Consider the following 17,658-nt stretch of genomic DNA (forward strand, 5'->3'; position numbering starts at 1 on the left):
CAATATCAGCCTGACCCCCCACGCTTACTGCATCACTACCAACCTGATCCCTTCAAATGTACTGTGTCACTATCAGACCGACCCACTCACACTTGCAGCATCACTACACTTTGACCCCCCCAAACTTACAGCGTCCAGATCACACTGAACCTTTCACTTATCTTGCATCACCTTCAGCCAGACCCTGCACACTATCACTCTGACCTCCTCATACTTGCTGCATCACTATAACCCTGTCCCACTCACACCGTGTGTGTCACTATCACCCTGACAACTCATACTCACTGCACCACTATGATCCTGACTCCATCACAATTAGTATATCATTATCAGCCTGACCTCTTACACTTAATGTGTCACTATAAACCTGTCCCCTCACATTTCCTGTGTCACTCTCAATCTGACACCCTCAAAGTATCTGCGTCACTGTCACCCTGAACACGTCACACTTACCGCATGGTTGTCTACCTGAAACCTCACACTTATTGCGTCACAATCATCCTGAGCGACTCACACTTACTGCGTCACTAGCACGCCAACACTATCACCTTTACTGCGTCACTATTGGCCTGACACCTCACACGTACTGCATCACTATTAGCCTGACCCGCTCACATGTTTTGTGTCACTACTACCCTGACCCCCTCATAATTGCTGTGTCGCTATCAGCCTGAGCCCCTCACTATCACGCTGACCAAGCTCACAATTACAGCATCACTATCCACCTGACCCCTTCACACTTTCTCTGTCATTATCACCCTGACCCTCTCACACGTAATGCGTCACTGTCACACTGAGACACTCACATTTTCTGCGTTTTTATCAGCTGGACCCGCCGGCACACAGCATCACTATCAACCTGGCCCCTCACACTTGCATGCCTTAATATCAGCGTGAACCCCTCACACTTACTGCATCACTGTCCTTCTGCCACCCTCACACTTACTGCATCAGTTTCACCTTGACATGCTCAGTTTTACTGCGTCAGTATCAGCCTGAAAGCCACACACATATTGCATCACTATCAGTGACGCCCTCGCACTTCCTATGTTAATATCATCCTCACTCCTAAAGCCTACTGCGTCTCTATCTGCCTGACTCCATCACACTTTTTGTGTCAGTATCAGACTGACGCCTCACGCTTACCATGTTACTAAAACTCTGCCCCATCACACTGACTGCGTCACTATCAGCCTGATCCCTCAGGCGTACTGTGTCAATATCACCCTGACCCACTCACACTTTTTGTATCAGTTTCAGTCTGAAGCCTCTCACTTACTGTGTTACTAAAACTCTCCCACCTTACACTGACTGTGTGACTATCAGCCTGACCCCTTCATATATACTGCGTCAATATCAGTCTGACCACTCAGACTTACTGCGTCACTCTCACTCTGATCCTCTCTCATTTACTGCGTCACTCTCACCCTGACCTCCTCACATTTACTGCGTCACAATCACCCTGACCCACTCACACAGTCTTTGCCATTTTCACCTTGCCGGCCTTATTTTTATTGCGTCACCATCAGCCTAACCGCCACACACTTATTGCGTCACTTTCAGTCACGTCCTCACACTTCCCATGTTACTATCACCCTGAATCCTTATACTTATTGTGTCACTATCAGGCTGACCCTTCACACTTACTGTGTCACTATCAGCCTGACTCCATCACATCTATTGTGTCAGTATCAGGCTGACGCCTCACACTTATCTTGTCACTAAAACACTGCCCCGTCACATTGACTGTGTCACTATCAGCCTGACCCTCTCACACTTACTGCTTCACTATCGCAATGCCCCTCTCTCACTTATGACGTCATTTACGCCATGACACCCCACACTTGCTGTGGCACTATCACACTGAGGGCCTTACACTTAGTGTCACTGTCATCCTGACGCCTTACGCTTACTGCGTCACTATCACACTGGTATCTCACACCCACTGTGTCACTATTATCCTGTGCCGCTTACATCTATTGCGTCACTATCACTTTGACCCCAACACACTAACTGCATCAATATCAGCCTGACCATCTCACACATACTGCGCCACCAACAGGCTGACTCCCTCACATATACTGCGTCACTATCAGACTTACCCACTCATGCTTACTGCGTCACTATCACCCTGACTACCCACGCTAACTGCATCAAGATCATTGTGCCCCCATACACTTACAGCGTAACTATCATCCTGACAACGTCGCGCTTACTGCGTCAAGATCAGCCTGATCCCCTCAAACTTAATGCGTCACTATCAGCTTCAACACTCACATTTACTGCGTCACTTCTAGCACTACTCCTGCACACTTACTACATCCCCATCCGCCTTACCCCCTCGCATTTACTTCATCACTATCAGCCTGAGACACTCACACTTACAGCTTTACTACAACCTGGCCCTGTGAGTGCATCTACATCACTGTCACCCTGACCCTTTGCCCATACTGCGTCACTATAAGCCTAGCCCCTCAAATGTTCTGCGTCACTATCACACTGACATCTCACACTCACTGCGTCACTATCACCCTGACCCCTCACAATTACTGCATCACTACAATCTGACCCCCTGAAAGCATCTGCGTCACTGTGACCCTGACCCCATCCCACTTGCCATGTCTCCATCACAATGAGCTGAAAATGTGTTGCTGGAAAAGCGCAGGAGGTCAGGCAGCATCCAAGGGACAGGAGAATCGATATTTCGGGCATAAGCCCTTCTTCAGGAATGGCAAATAAAAGAAGAAGGGCTTATGCCCAAAACGTCGATTCTCCTGTTCTTCTATGCTGCTCGACCTGCTGCGCTTTTCCAGCAACACATTTTCAGCTCTGATCTCCAGCATCTGCAGTCCTCACTTCCTCCAGCATCATAATGAAACATTCACACAGTCTGCTTCACTGTCATCCTGACACCTCACACTCACTGGATCACTACCATCCTCCCCCTCATACTGACCTGTCACTAACATCCAGAGCCGCTCACACTTATTGCGTTCCTATCAGTCTGCTCCCAACACACTTTCTGCGTCACTATCAGCCTGACACTCGCACACTTCCCGCATCACTATCAGCCTGAACTCTCACAATTTCACCCTGTGTATCAGTCTGACTATCACCCTGTCACTTAACACTTACTGGCCAGTATTAGCCTGACGCCCTCAACATACTGCATCAATATCAGCCTGAACACTCACACTTACTCCGTCACCATCACGCTGACCACCTCACACTGACTGCGTCACTATCATCCTGTCCCCTCTCACTTCCTGCATTAGGATCACTCTGACTCAGGGACACTTACTGCATCATAATCAGCCTGACCCCTCACACATACTGTGACACTATCAGCCTGACCCCACCACATTTGCTGCGTCTCTATCAGTCTGACCCCCTCACACTTACTGCTTCACCATCAGACTGACCCCTCATAATTACCGCATCACTATCAGCCTTACACCTCATACTTACTGCGTCACTATTCCCCTAACACCTCACTTTTATTGGCCAAGATCAGCCTGACGTTCTCAACTTACTGTGTCACGACCAGCCTGAACGCACACACTTACTCCCTCACTATCACCCTGACTGTCTCACACTCACTGCGTCAGTCTCTGCCTGACCCCATCACACTTACTGCGTCACTATCACCCTGTCCCCTCCCACCTTATGCGTCAGGATCAGCCTGACACAGTAACACTTACTGCATCACTATCAGCCTGATCTCCTTCAAATTACTGCGTCACTATCAGCCTGACCCCTCACTCTTACTGCGTCACTGTCACACTGACCCCTCACATGAAGTACTTCAATCATCCTGACCACCTCACACTTACTGCGTCACTATCGGTCTGATCCCTCAGACTTACTGCATCACTATCACTCTGACTCCCCTCACTGCGTAACTATCGGCCTGATCCACTCACGCAGTCTGCGTCACTACCACGCTGACACCTCATCCTCATTGTGTCACTATCATCTTCACTCCATCACACTTATTGAGTCACTGTCAGTCTGATCCCCTGTAATGGAAAATTATCATTTTTGTGAAATCTGTGAAAGCATGTTTGAAACAAAGAAGTATGGACCTAACTTAGCAAAAAGACAGAAAAAATGTAAAGTTCAACCTAATTTATAGCTGACTCTCAAGGCCAATAATCTATTATATCAGCAGTCAATGAATTAGAAAAAGCAACTCCATGTGTGGAAAGGAACTCGACTGATCCAGGTTTCTGGCTTGAGGTGTGATAAGGCAAGGCGATACATAATATAAAGGGAATATATGAAAACCATCAGGCGTCCATTTTATGAGGCGTCTTGCAAATGTGTCGGATCCACTCTGCAAATTTCAAAAATAAACTTTTCCTTTGCTCTTGGGAGCATTTGCGGTGAGTCGATTGAAATTCCATGGCAGTAAACCAGGGGGCTCACCTGGGACCCTGCGACTGGGTAAGATTTGAAGATTCCCAGGAGGTGTACGCGGCACTGTCTTGAAGGTCTTTCACTTCATCTCGAGCGCTGAATTAGCCCCTTTGCGTGAGAGGACTGGGGATACGTGGATCGCCCCAGAGTCGCGTTCCGAATCGAATAGGGGCAGGTTAAGAGTTGTGGCTAAAGTAATCCGACATAGAGACTCGTTCGAAGAGAATAAATGAACCAGGAAGAGGGACCAGTGAACTCTCGCGCGGTATTCGAGTAAAACTCAAGGGAAAGGATTGCCGTCTCTAGAGAGGTTAAGAGATAGCAAGAGTAACGGTGGTTTGAGACTCGGAGCCACCGTGGGCAGCGTTGGAGTCGCCAAAGCTGTACCGATTACGTGGGCTCTTGGTTTGTGAAAACCAAGGCAATGAGACGGTCGGGCCCAATGAGAGGGGACCTCCGGAGGTAAAAGCAAGTAGCACTGGCAAAGAGAAGATTATGGCAACGTGTGTGTGTGAGAGAGAGAGAGAGCGAGAGAGAGAGAGAGGGAGAGAGCTAGAGAGAGAAATACAGGCAGAGAGACAGACAGACAGAGACGAACACTTTTCCAATATCCATGAAAATCGGTTCCAGCAAGAGCGAACAAAAAGATGGTCGACAGACAACTCGGAATGGTCAAGAAAAAATACAATATATGCTAAATAATTATGGCCCAGTTTCTGTAAAGCAGTTAAAAATGTAAATCAAAGAATGTGTATTTTTGGAGGAAGGACGTTTTAGTAACATGCAGTTGCAAATGCTGAGGTCACCGTTGGAGGAGAGAGAGAAGGAGAAACGGAAGGGTAAAATAGAACCTGTGAATTGGAGTGCTTATAACATGTTGAAGGCTGAACCTGATTTTAGGGAAAGACAATCTCGAATAAGAGATAGATCAAGTACAGGTACAAACACCAGCGCACATGCACACACACACGGAAAACAACCTAATGAAGCTGTACAGTATCTTAAGACTGGATCAGATCCTGACCTTAATGGGTGCCCTCGAAGAGCTACAGCCCCCCTACGAGATCCACTTCGGGAAGATTCCAAGTCAACGGTCGCCGCCTCAGGTTCTGCTGAATCACCAATAGCATATCGTACCCACAATCAATTGAACAGAATCCCTAAAGAAGTCGAGACAATGTCCCAGTACCTTAAGCACCTCACGAAAGTCGATAACGTCTATTGTGGACTGATACCACCCAAGGACATAACGACGGCAGAGATCACGCCGTATGAGGCACACCTGAGGAGCAGCTTCATCAAGTACGAAACAACAAAATAGGTAATAATATACATGTATAACCTGGGACATGGGAAAGCTGAATTAGATAGAACAATAAGTGTACATGCTGAAAAATTTCTGGCTCAAGAGAACCATAACCGGAAATTAAAGATGGAACAGCAATCACATAAACCTCAGCTTATTGTGATGCAAATGGTCGTTCACTCGTTGGAGGGAGGAACTGCGGGAAAAGAGAGAGGCACAGGTGGAGTTCGCAAAAGAGGAAGGGATCGCGGAAGTGCGCTTGCCGAGATAGATCTGGTTGGTGCTTTGTTTGCGGAGCAATGGACCACTGGTCGAGACAGTGCCCGTACAGACAGCCTCAATCGGTCCTGGAGGCTGGACAGCATGGTGATTGACAGGGGACGACTGAAGTTAATCCTATTAACACCTTTTTTTGTACGGGAATATGCTGCACTGCACAGCACACATACACCACGATGGCCCTGAGGAACCATTAGAGAAATATTGGTTCAGGAGATTGGTTAAACCAGATGAGTTGTTATTGTGCGAATTTTATTGAAGGGATGCAGATGTGCAGTCAGTGTGAACTTATGTCAAGTACCTGTGACATCAAGTAAACTCTATATTTTTGATGTGGAAGACTTGCTCCTCGCGTTTCACTGGCGAAGGTGTCCAGTGACTGGTGGCAGGATTTGGGGTCATGAGAACTAAAGGCAAAAATAACGAAATGTTGGGCATTCTGGGACGATGTGGGTATGTGGTTTAATGCAGATGTGCGGACATATAGGAAGAAATTAATTTGTCCAACTCAGGCAATAGAACAGTCGAGGTAACCCCCACTAGCCCTGAAGAGTCCAGAAGGCTGTCCTGGCGTTTCCCTAAGATAAACTTCTCAGACCCAAGATTAATAACGGTCCCTACTGAATTATGGGTAAAAGGCAAACATGATTTGGGGCTTATACGAGGTTGTGAACCAATACGAGTAACCACGAAGTCGGAGTATCGTCCTTGCAGGGCACAATACCCGTTAAAACCCGTTACTCCAGTCTTTCAATCCTTCCCAAAGGCTAGAGAGATAATCCCCTATGTAAACTCACCGGTGAGAACTCCCATTTTTCTCTCAAAAAGGCAAAAATTCCAAGTGAACCGGAGGACTGCAGGTTTGTTCAAGACCGACAGGCAGTCAATAACAGTGTTGTCCCGCGCGCATCAAATGTTCCCAAACCCTATCCTGTATTAGTTCAATTTAGACCGGACAGTAAATGGTTCCCTGCTGTGGATTTAGCAAATACATTCTTTAGTGTTACGGTGCATCCAGATAGTCAATTCTGGTTGGCTTTTTCATTCAAATGGAAATCTTATGAGTTCACACGACTTTGTCAATGTTATTGTGAGTCACCCACCATATATAATGAGGCTCTACGCAGGAGTCTGGAGACTCCTGGGTCTGCGCTTCTGCAATCTGTAGACGATTGCTTAATAGTAGCACCGACAGAGGAATAATGTGAGAAGGAGTCCCTTGCATTGCACGAGGGAAGGGCACAAAGCCAGGTTCGCAAAGCTTCGATTTATGCAATAACAAGTGAAGTTCTTCAGTCACTTAATATCTGAACAAGGGAAGGCCATTGGTCAGGACAGAGTGCAAGTTCAAAGTTTGGGAGAAGGTTTGTAGCTCGGGTACTCGTTGTTGTGGTTCTGTTCGCCGAGCTGGAAATCTTTGTTGCAAACGTTTCGTCCCCTGTCCAGGTGACATCCTCAGTGCTTGGGAGCCTCCTGTGAAGCGCTTCTGTGGTGTTTCCTCCGGCATTTATAGTGGCCTGTCCCTGTCCCTGACAACCGGAAGCGGCAGGGACAGGCCAGTATAATTGCCGGAGGAAACACCACAGAAGCGCTTCACAGGAGGCTCCCAAGCACTGAGGATGTCACCTAGACAGGGGACGAAACGTTTGCAACAAAAATTTCCAGCTCGGCGAACATAACCACAGTACAGAGAGCAAGTAATTCAGCAAATTCCAAGGCCTCACATGAAGAAACAATTGCTGTCCTTTTGGGGCATAAGCTCCTACTGAAGAATGTTTATCCCACATTACACAAATCTTGAGGCGCCCTGAAGTGACATGGCCCATGGAAAAGGATAGCAGAACCAAGGTCCGTTGCAATGGATCCCAGCGGCTGTGTTGAATTGAAAAAGACGTTTCAAAGTATACCTACACTGGGGATTCCGAATCCAAACAAGCCTTCTGTCAAACGGTAGATGAGAAACATGCCTGCATGACATCTGTGTTGTTGCAGGATCATGAGGGAAAATTCAGGCTGGCAGCTTATTTTTCAGCTAAGCTAGACCTCGTAGCGGCAGGATTGCGTAAATGGCTCCGAGCTGTGGTTGCAGCTGAAAAGGCTGTTGCAGTATCCAGGGATATAATCGGCTATGGCGACTTAACCAAACTGATCGCACATGCAGTATCCTTCCGAGCAAAAGACAGCACATATGTCGGCAGCGCGTTGACTCAGATACAATACTGTGTTATTGGAGAAGCCTAGCATTGCAATAAAACGATGTAACTTCCTTAATGCTGCTAATCCTCTCACTGGAGAAGGAGACGGAGACCCACATGGTTGTATCGCTGTAATTAATGAATTGTGCTGACTAGACAAGACTTCCAGAATTCACCACTTCAGAATCCAAATATGGCGGGTTTACTTTTGTGGATGGGTCAGCATTCAGGAGCAAGGAGATAGGCCAGAATTTTATTGGGCATGCTTTAGTAACTACCCATCAGGTATTCAAAGCGGGATCACTCGCTTCTCAACTGTCAGCGCAAGAAGCGGAGCTGATTGCCTTGACTGAGGCATGTAAATTGGCTAAGGGAAACACAGCGAATATTTAACCGATAGCAGATACGCATTCGGAGTTGCACATGATGTTGGAAGCCTATGGAAAAACAGGGACTTCTTGACCTTCACCGGAAGACCCATCACACACCGTGATCAGATTTCTGACCTCTTAGAAGCGGTCATATTGCCTAAATCAATCGCTGTGTGTAAATATGAAGCCCACACGAAATATAACGATTCCGTTTCTCAAGGAAATGCAAGGGCAGACTCAGCGGCAAGGACGGCAGCCAGCAGCCGGTAAATGATCAGTTTGACATGGGAATGCCAAAAATCCTTACACAAACAGCAGACGTTCGGGAGTCACAGTCGAAGTCCAGGCTTGAAGACACGTTTGAGTGGGAAAAAGCAGAGTGCAGTTTGAGGTAAGGGGTATCGTGTGGCCCCAATGTTAAACATATTCTACCACGATCATTATTTCCATTCTATGCCAAACTGACACACGGTAAGGAACATGTGTCAAAAGTGGGGACATTTGACAGCATTTCAGCACAGTGGTACACTGAGGGATTTACTCATTACTTCCAGAAATATTGTGAACGATGTGTTTTCTGTGCCACAATAATGTGGGGAGGGGAATACAGATGAGTCATGTATTCGAAACCCCAAAAACAATTTGAACATTTACAACTGGATTTTACCAAACTAACACCCTGCGAAGGAAAAAGGTATTGTCTGGTAATAGTTGATATGTTTTCCAAATGGGTGGAAGCGTTCCCCACGGCAAAGCAGAACGCCAGTGCCATGATCAAAGCTTTCCTAACTGAAATAATTCCGAGATGGAGCATCCCTGAGAAGCTTAGTAGTCCCAAGGTTTGTGAACGTTTATAGCTCCGGTTGAGCTGTACGTTTGTTATCCAGACGTTTCATTACCTGGGTAGGTAACATCATCAGTGGCGACGTCCAAGAGAAGCGAAGATGTTGTCTCCCGCTTTCTATTTATATGTTTGTCCTGGACGGGGTTCCTGGCGTTCGTGGTGATGTCATTTCCTATTCGTTCCCTACACTGTGCCTACCACCAAACGAGCGGTAGGGCAGCGGAAAGAGAAAATTCGACCTTAAAAATAAATTGACAAAATGCTGTGAGGAACTAGGGATGACATGGACAAAGGCAATTCCAATTGTGCTAATGTGTATGAGATCTAGGAGGAGAGGGAGAGCTAATCTTAGTCCGTTTGAGATTTTGTTTGGTAGGCCGCCAAACACAGGAATTGTCCCGAGACGTAAGGAAAGCCAGAAAACAGGCCACTGTGAGGATGAGTTGTTGTGTTACTCTACACTTCTGTCCCAAATACAGAATCAAGTGAAGACAGCACGACCCCAATCAGCAGAAGGGAAGATGTACGATCTATAACCTGGAGCCTGAATAGTGGTGAAAGACTTCAGGAGGGAAAACTGGAAGGCGAAGAGGTGGCTGGGACCGTTTCAAGTACGCCTGACAGCACAGATAGCTTTTAAGATCGCTGGAACAGCCACGTGGATACACGCCAGCCATTACAAACTTGCAGCTGGGACTGAGGAGACATCGCACAATGAAAACCAATTTAGAGCATGTATTTATTAGAAGACTTAAGCAAATGTGGGACTGCCCCAGTTCACACTGTTGGCACGCGCCCTGGTAGGACTATTCATAAGGGCAGGGGCGTCTGGGATGCAGCAGCTGGCGGTAATCTTAACTGAAACGACGAAGTGGATCTTTACATGCGACCCATAGCCGTTCAGTAACAAGGACGACTATAAATTCGATCATTAAGATCTATGCAGGGATCCATGCCGCGCCGGTGACTGGCATTAGTAGTAGCCACCATGGCAAAAGGGGCACCTGACATGGGAAATAGATATTCTATGAGCAAAGTAAGACTCTGAAGAGCAATGAGGGAGTCTCGTGGTGTCGAATAGATAGATCCTTCTACAACGTCTGTAGACAGGTGAATATAATGGTGCAGTCGCCCCACTCCCGCCCTCCGAGATGCAGTGCAGAATGTACTACAGACGATTGGAGCACTGGAGCATGGCAACCAATCAAACCAGATCATGGAGCTAACCCCAAGCCGGGCAAACGTCATTAATGACACACCCGAACTCGAAGGGAGACGGCCGTGGCGAGAGGGCGAATTTAAAGCAGGAGGGGAATTTGCCTGCTGGAGCTAAATGGCGTAAATGCGACGCCAGTAGGGTGGGAGCTGCAAAGCGTATTTGCTAGACGTGAAGGGAACAGAGCTTGTGCTTTGGTCATAAGACAAAACGAGAGATTAGACGTTCGCTACACTTGTTGGATATGTTTGCACACAGCCCAAAGGTCGTCTGCCCAGCAAATTACTGAGAGCCTGGCGAGAAATGCCAGCTGTCTGCTTCCACGGGAGGCGACGAGCCTGACCCTGATAGTGGGGGGCAATTTGTGCAAATCTCGTGTCACCACCCGAACTCCAAGCTAACTACAGCCCCAAGCCTGACACACTACCGAGCACAGCATTCCAGATAGTGGATTGTAGGGGAGAAAAATGTATTTGCACCAATCGGGGGAGACTCATTTTGGGTATCTCCTAGTATAGCTTGATGTTGTACTTGAACAATGACTCTTGTACAGCAACATACGCAAATGATACGACCATAAACGTTGCTTGTTCCTTTATCAATGTTCAGACCATGAGCGGCACGGTGGCACAGTGGTTAGCATTGCTGCCTCACAGCGCCGGAGAACCCGGTTTAATTCCCGCCTCAGGTGACTGACAGTGTGCAGTTTGCACATTCTCCCTGTGTCTTCGTGAGTTTCCTCCCACAGTCACCAAGATGTGCAGGTTGGGTGAATGGGCCATGCTAAATTGCCCATAGTGTTAGATGTTAGGTAAATGTATGGGTGCGTTGCACTTCGGCTGGTGTGTGTGGACTTGTTGGGCCAAAAAGCCTGTTTCCACACTGTAAGTAATCTAATCTAATCAGGATGGCCGGTATAATATGGGCAGGTTTCCAGAAAGTGTATTACCACTCCCGCAGGGAGAAAGAGGTACTGCTACACCGCGATACTGTCCACCAACACAGTAGTGTTCGCCCGAAAAGGCAGCAATTGCCGAACTCGAAGGGGCATCCCTCTGCATTGGAATGGGTACACACACGCAGAACATCCTCGCATATGGTGTATTCGCAAATGAGACGGAGGAAGGCCTAGCACTCATTAACACTGAGTTAATGATGGTTAGGAAGCAGTGACACAAAATCGATTAGTACTAGAAATCCTGACAGCCGAGAGATGGGGCGTCTGCAAATCGTTAGGTACCTCATGCTGTATTAATGTTCCTGATGAGTCCCAAAATATTACTAGTTTAATAAATGGCATGAAGGCAGGTATATGACCGCCTCCACGAGCAGATGACTCCTGCTCGCGATGGCTCACGTCCCTTATGGAGGATGGGGGTATTGGATCCATATCGTTCTACCAGTTGTAGGACTGGTCTTACTCATACTGCTTTGAATAAGACCCTAGTTGTGTACCTGCCTATACGACTTGCTTATGAATGCAGTAGGATACGAAATGAGAAACTATCCGTGGTCCCAAAGAAGGAAGATCCGATTGCTTGTCTGCACCCTACACTGACGTTGACGAATGTGACGTGTGAAGATGGGCTGTGTTTCAGGCAAACCAGGGAAGTGGAAAAAACACCACAAAGCTTTGTTAGAGTTAGGTGGTGCCTGAGGAAATGTCAGGTGTTCATAAATAATTTTTGATGTATAGCTATCTGGCTTTTTTTTTGGTTGTTGTCCTTGTTGTAAAATGACAAAAATTTGGAAAATTAGCAAAATTACTGTGAAATCTGTCAGAGAATGTTTTGCAAACTTTAATACTTCGCTGAAATATGCAAATACTTTGCTGAATTCTGCGTCGAGGAGTCAGCTTGTCTTTGTGGAGCTTTGCAAACATTTCAACTGGTCTTGCGAGCAGCCAAGTTCATAATAAAGCTTCGGAAAACATAAAGACAATTATGTCCAAGGCATGGAAATGAGAAAATATGAGCTTGAATGTTTCCCAACACTTGTCCTTGAGCATATGATAAGAATAGTATAAAAAGAATATGTGAATTTTGTTCACAGCCCTTACATAAGGCACTTTTGTCAAGTATACTGCGAGCCTTTCCTTTGCCCTTGCTAGCAGTTGATTCGAGTCGATTAAATTTCCACGACAGGCGTCAGGGTGACAGGGTGTCAGGCAGTGGGAGAATTGTTGGGTATCACTAAATGGGAGAATTGTTGCACAGTACCATTACATTGGAAAATTAGTACAAATTGCCTATTCATTAAAGAATTTGAGCAGAACACCTCTAATTGGAAGAATAGGGGCAGGGAATCATTGAGAAGGAACAATTTTGCAAGCAGCAGTAAAGTCGAGATTCGAGTCCGCCCACCAAGAAATGAAAAAAAACTTTGGAGCAGGGAAGTCATACGTGGAGGAAGAGTATCAGGAAACCACGCAATGGGACAATTGACGCAGGGCATCAATAATGGGAGAGTTGGTGCCGATGTCACGAAAGTAGAGAATTGGTGGAAGATGTGGGAGAACTGGTGCTGAATAATATTAAATGTGGTGGAGGTGCAGTTGCTGACGAAAAGAAGATTCGTGCAGGATTGGAAAATGGTAGAATGGTGCACGGAAGTGAAGCTGTATTTGGTACAATTGTTGCACGAACCACAAAATGGAAAAGTTGCACAGTGGAACTTTAACAGCGAATTGGGGTATGGCACCACTATCTCAGAGAGTCACAGTGGCGTTCCCCAAACTGGGAAAAGTTGGTTTGGGTATCAATGAACATGAGAATTGTTTCAGGGCAATATTGAATTCGAGAATTGGTGTGGGGTGTTTAAAGCATGCAGAATTGGAACAGAGCATATTTAAATGGGAGAACACGGGCAGGAAACAGTAAGTCGGAGAAATGTTGTAAAGTGCAGGAAAGTGGCCATTCGATGCAGAGCGACATTAATGAAAAAACTTTGAGCAGTAAACCATTATGTGGAAGATGTATGTCAGGAAACAGCAAAACAGGAGAGTTGGGGCAAGGCAATATTCAGTGGGAGAGTTTCTTCAGTTCATGACGAAAGGGTGGATTAGTGCAGAATTGGCAATTTGAGAATTTGATGCAGTAAACGCCAACATTGGAGAATTACAGAAGTGGACCACGACATGGGAGAATCATTGCAGCTACACAGTTAATGGAAGAAATGGTGTGGAGTGGACCTAAATTAGATATTTGGTGCAAGTCACCATTAAAATGTAGAATTAGAGTAGGGCACTCCAAACTGCGAGATTTGAACTCGGGCATCAGAAAATGAGAGAATCATACTGGGTAATGAGGAAATGGCAGAATTAGTTTCGTTATATGAAAAAGCAGGAGAATTTAGTGTCGGAGTATGAGAAAATTGGAGAATAAGTATAGGGGTATGAGTAAATGGAGCTGCAACAAGATCTCACGGCTCTTAAACTCAATCCCCCTGTTAATGAAAGCCAAAACACCATATGCTTTCTTAACAACCCTGTCCAGCTGAGTGGAAATCTTAAGGGATCTATGTACTTGCACACCAAGATCCCGCTGTTCCTCCATACTGCCAAGAATGCTACCTTTAATCCTGTACTCAACTTTCAAGTTCGACCTTCCAAAATTCATCACCTCGCATTTATCCAGTTTGAATTCCATCCTGGCAATGTCATACCGCAGCCTGCAACAGTCCTGTGTACTGTCAATGATACCTCCAACCTTTGTGTCCTCTGCAAACTTGCTAACCAACCCTTCAATCTCCTCATCCAAGTCATTAATAAAAATTTTAAAGAGTAGAGGCCCAAGAACAGAGCCCGTGGAACACCACTCACCACTGACTTCCAGGCAGAATATTTTCCTTCCACGACCACTCGCTGTCTTCTGTCGACCAGCCAAGTCTATATCCAGACAGCTAAATTTCCCTGCATCTCATTCCTCCTGACCTTCTGAACGAGCCTACCATGGGGAATCTTATCAAATGCCTTGCTGATGTCCAGATACACAACATCCATCGCTCGACCCTCATCAACATTTCTAGTAACATCCTCAAAGAACTCAATAAGTTTTGTGAGGCATGACCTGCCCCTCACAAAGCCGTGCTGACTGCATTTAATCAAGCCATGATCATCCAGATGGTCATAAACCCTATCCCGTAGAATCCTTTCTAATATCTTGCAGATGACAGACGTGAGACTAACTGATTTGTAATTTCCGGGGATTTCCCTATTTCTTTTCTTGAAGAGAGGAATTACATTTGCCTCCCTCCAGTCCTCAGGTACGACTCCAATGGAGAGGGAGGATGTAAGGATTTTCGCAAGCAACGAAGCAATCACATTTCTCGCTTCCCAAAGCAGCCGAGGACAAATCTGGTCTGGCCCTGGCGACTTGTTAATATTAATGTTTGTCAAAATTTTCAACACATCCGCGTTCTCAATCTATCTGTTGCTGCATGATTACCTGCTCCTCAATGGTTTCATTCACTACAAAGTCCTTTTCATTCGTAAAGACAGAAGCAAAGAACTCATTTAGGGCTTCCCCTAACTCCTCAGTTCCATATGCTATCCCTGATCGGCCCTACTCTTTCTTTGATCATTCTCTTATTCCTCACATATGTGCAAAATGCCTTTAGTTTCTCCTTAATCATTCCTGCCAAGTCTTTTTCCTGCCCCCCTCCTGGCTCTCCTCAGACCATTTTTCAGCTCCTTCCTCGCCTGCCTGTAATCCTCCAGAGCTGAGCAAGACCCGTGCTTCCTTCACCTTCCGTAAGTTGCCTTCTTTCTTTTGACGATAAGCTCCTCCGCTCTCGTTATCCAAGGTTCCTTTACCTTACGCTTTCTTGCCTGTGTCAAAGGAACACTTTTGTGCATCACTCGCAACAACTGTTCCTTAAACATGTCTTTCGTGCCCTTTCCATGGAACAATTGCTCCCAGTCCATGCTTCGCAAAGCAGTATGATAGTATCATAGTTTCCTTTTCCCCAACTAAATATCCTTCCATTGTTCCTGCTTCTCTCCTTCTCCATGGCTATGAAGAATATGAGGCAATTGTGGTCACTATCACCAAAATGCTCTGCCACCGCAAGATCTGACACCTGCCCCAGCTCAGTGCCAAGCACCAAATCCCAAATGGTCTCTCCCCTCGTCGGCCTGTGAACGTACTGAGTTAGGAAACCCTCCTGAACACACTTTACATAAACAGCTCCTTCCAAACCATCTGCTGGAAGGAGGTTCCAATCAATATTGGGAAAGTTAGTCACCCATTACAACTACCCTATTCCATTCATACTTTTCCAAAAACTGCCGACCTATGCTTTCTTCAATCTCCCTGCTTCTATTGGGAGGGGGGGGGGGGCTGTTTTTAACTCCTAATGAGGTGATTGCTGCCTTACTGTTCCTAATTTCCACCCATACTGACTCAGTAGGCAGACCTTCCTCGATAATATTAACTTCTGTAGCTTGATACCCTCTCTGATTAGCAGTGCTACACCCCCTCCTCTTTTTACCTCCTCCCTATTCTTTTTAAATGTTCTAAACCCTGGAACATCCAGCAACCATTCCTGCCCCTGAGAAACCCATGCCTCTATAATGGCACAACATCATAGCTCTAATCGGATCACTTTTATTTACATTTCCCAAGTATTACCAAGCACAGTGACTCCGTTTTGGGGGAGGGGGCGGGGAGGGTGCATGGTGTCTCAGTGGTTAGCACGGCTGTCTCTCAGTACCAGGGACCCGGGTTTGGGGGAGGGAGAAGCGGGCATGGTGTCTCAGTGGTTAGCACAGCTGTCTCACAGTACCATGTACCTGGTTTGGGGGGAGGGGGAGGGGGCATGGTGTCTCAGTGATTAGGACGGCTGTCTCAAAGTACCAGGAACCCGGTTGGAGGGATGGGGGTGGGGAATTGGGACATGGTGTCTCAGTGGTTAACACAGTTGTCTCAAAGTACCAGGGAATCGGTTTCGGGGAGGGGGAGTGGTGCATGGTGTCTCAGTGATGAGCACGGCTGTCTCACAGTACCAGGGACCCGGTTTGAGGGGAGGGGGGACCTGGTGTCTCGGTGCTTAGCACGGCTGTCTCACAGTACTAGGGACCAGGTTTGGGGCGATGGGGAGGGGGCATTGTGTCTCAGTGGTTAACATGGCTGTCTCACAGTACTTGGGACCCGGTGTGGGGGAGAGGGGGAGGGGGTCATGATGTCTCAGCGGTTAACACGGCTGTCCCACAGTATCAGAGACCCGGTTTGGGAGGGAGGGGGAGGGGGTGCATGGTGTCTCAGCGGTTAGTATGGCTGTCTCACAGTACCAGAGACCCAGTTTGGGGTAGAGGGGGAGGGGGGCATGGTGTCTCAGTGGTTAGTACGGCTGTCTCATAGTACCAGGGACCCGGTTTAGGGGGGAGAGGGAGGGGTTGCATGGTGTCTCAGTGATTAGCACGGCTGTCTCACAGTACCAGGAACCCGGTTGGAGGGATGGGAGTTGGGAATTGGGACATGGTCTCTCAGTGGTTAACACAGTTGTCTCAAAGTACCAGGGAATCGGTTTCGGGGAGGGGGAGGGGTGCATGGTGTCTCAGTGATGAGCACGGCTGTCTTACAGTACCAGGGACCCGGTTTGAGGGGAGGGGAGGGGGCATGGTGTCTCAGTGGTGAGCACGGCTGTCTCAAAGTACAGGGAACTGGTTTTGGGGGAGGGGGGAACTGGTGTCTCAGTGCTTAGCACGGCTGTCTCACAGTACTAGGGACCAGGTTTGGGGCGATGGGGAGGGGGCATTGTGTCTCAGTGGTTAACACGGCTGTCTCACAGTACTTGGGACCCGGTGTGGGGGAGAGGGGGAGGGGGTCATGATGTCTCAGCGGTTAACACGGCTGTCCCACAGTATCAGAGACCCGGTTGAGCGGGGAGGAGGCCATGGTGTCTCAGTGGTTAGCACAGCTGTCTCACAGTACCAGGGACCCGGTTTGGGAGGGAGGGGGAGGGGGTGCATGGTGTCTCAGCGGTTAGTATGGCTGTCTCACAGTACCAGAGACCCAGTTTGGGGGAGA

This window comes from Chiloscyllium plagiosum, unplaced genomic scaffold, assembly GCF_037043375.1.
Source record: "Chiloscyllium plagiosum isolate Xiang-an unplaced genomic scaffold, Cpla_swu_hap1 HiC_scaffold_14, whole genome shotgun sequence".
NCBI lineage: Eukaryota > Metazoa > Chordata > Chondrichthyes > Orectolobiformes > Hemiscylliidae > Chiloscyllium > Chiloscyllium plagiosum.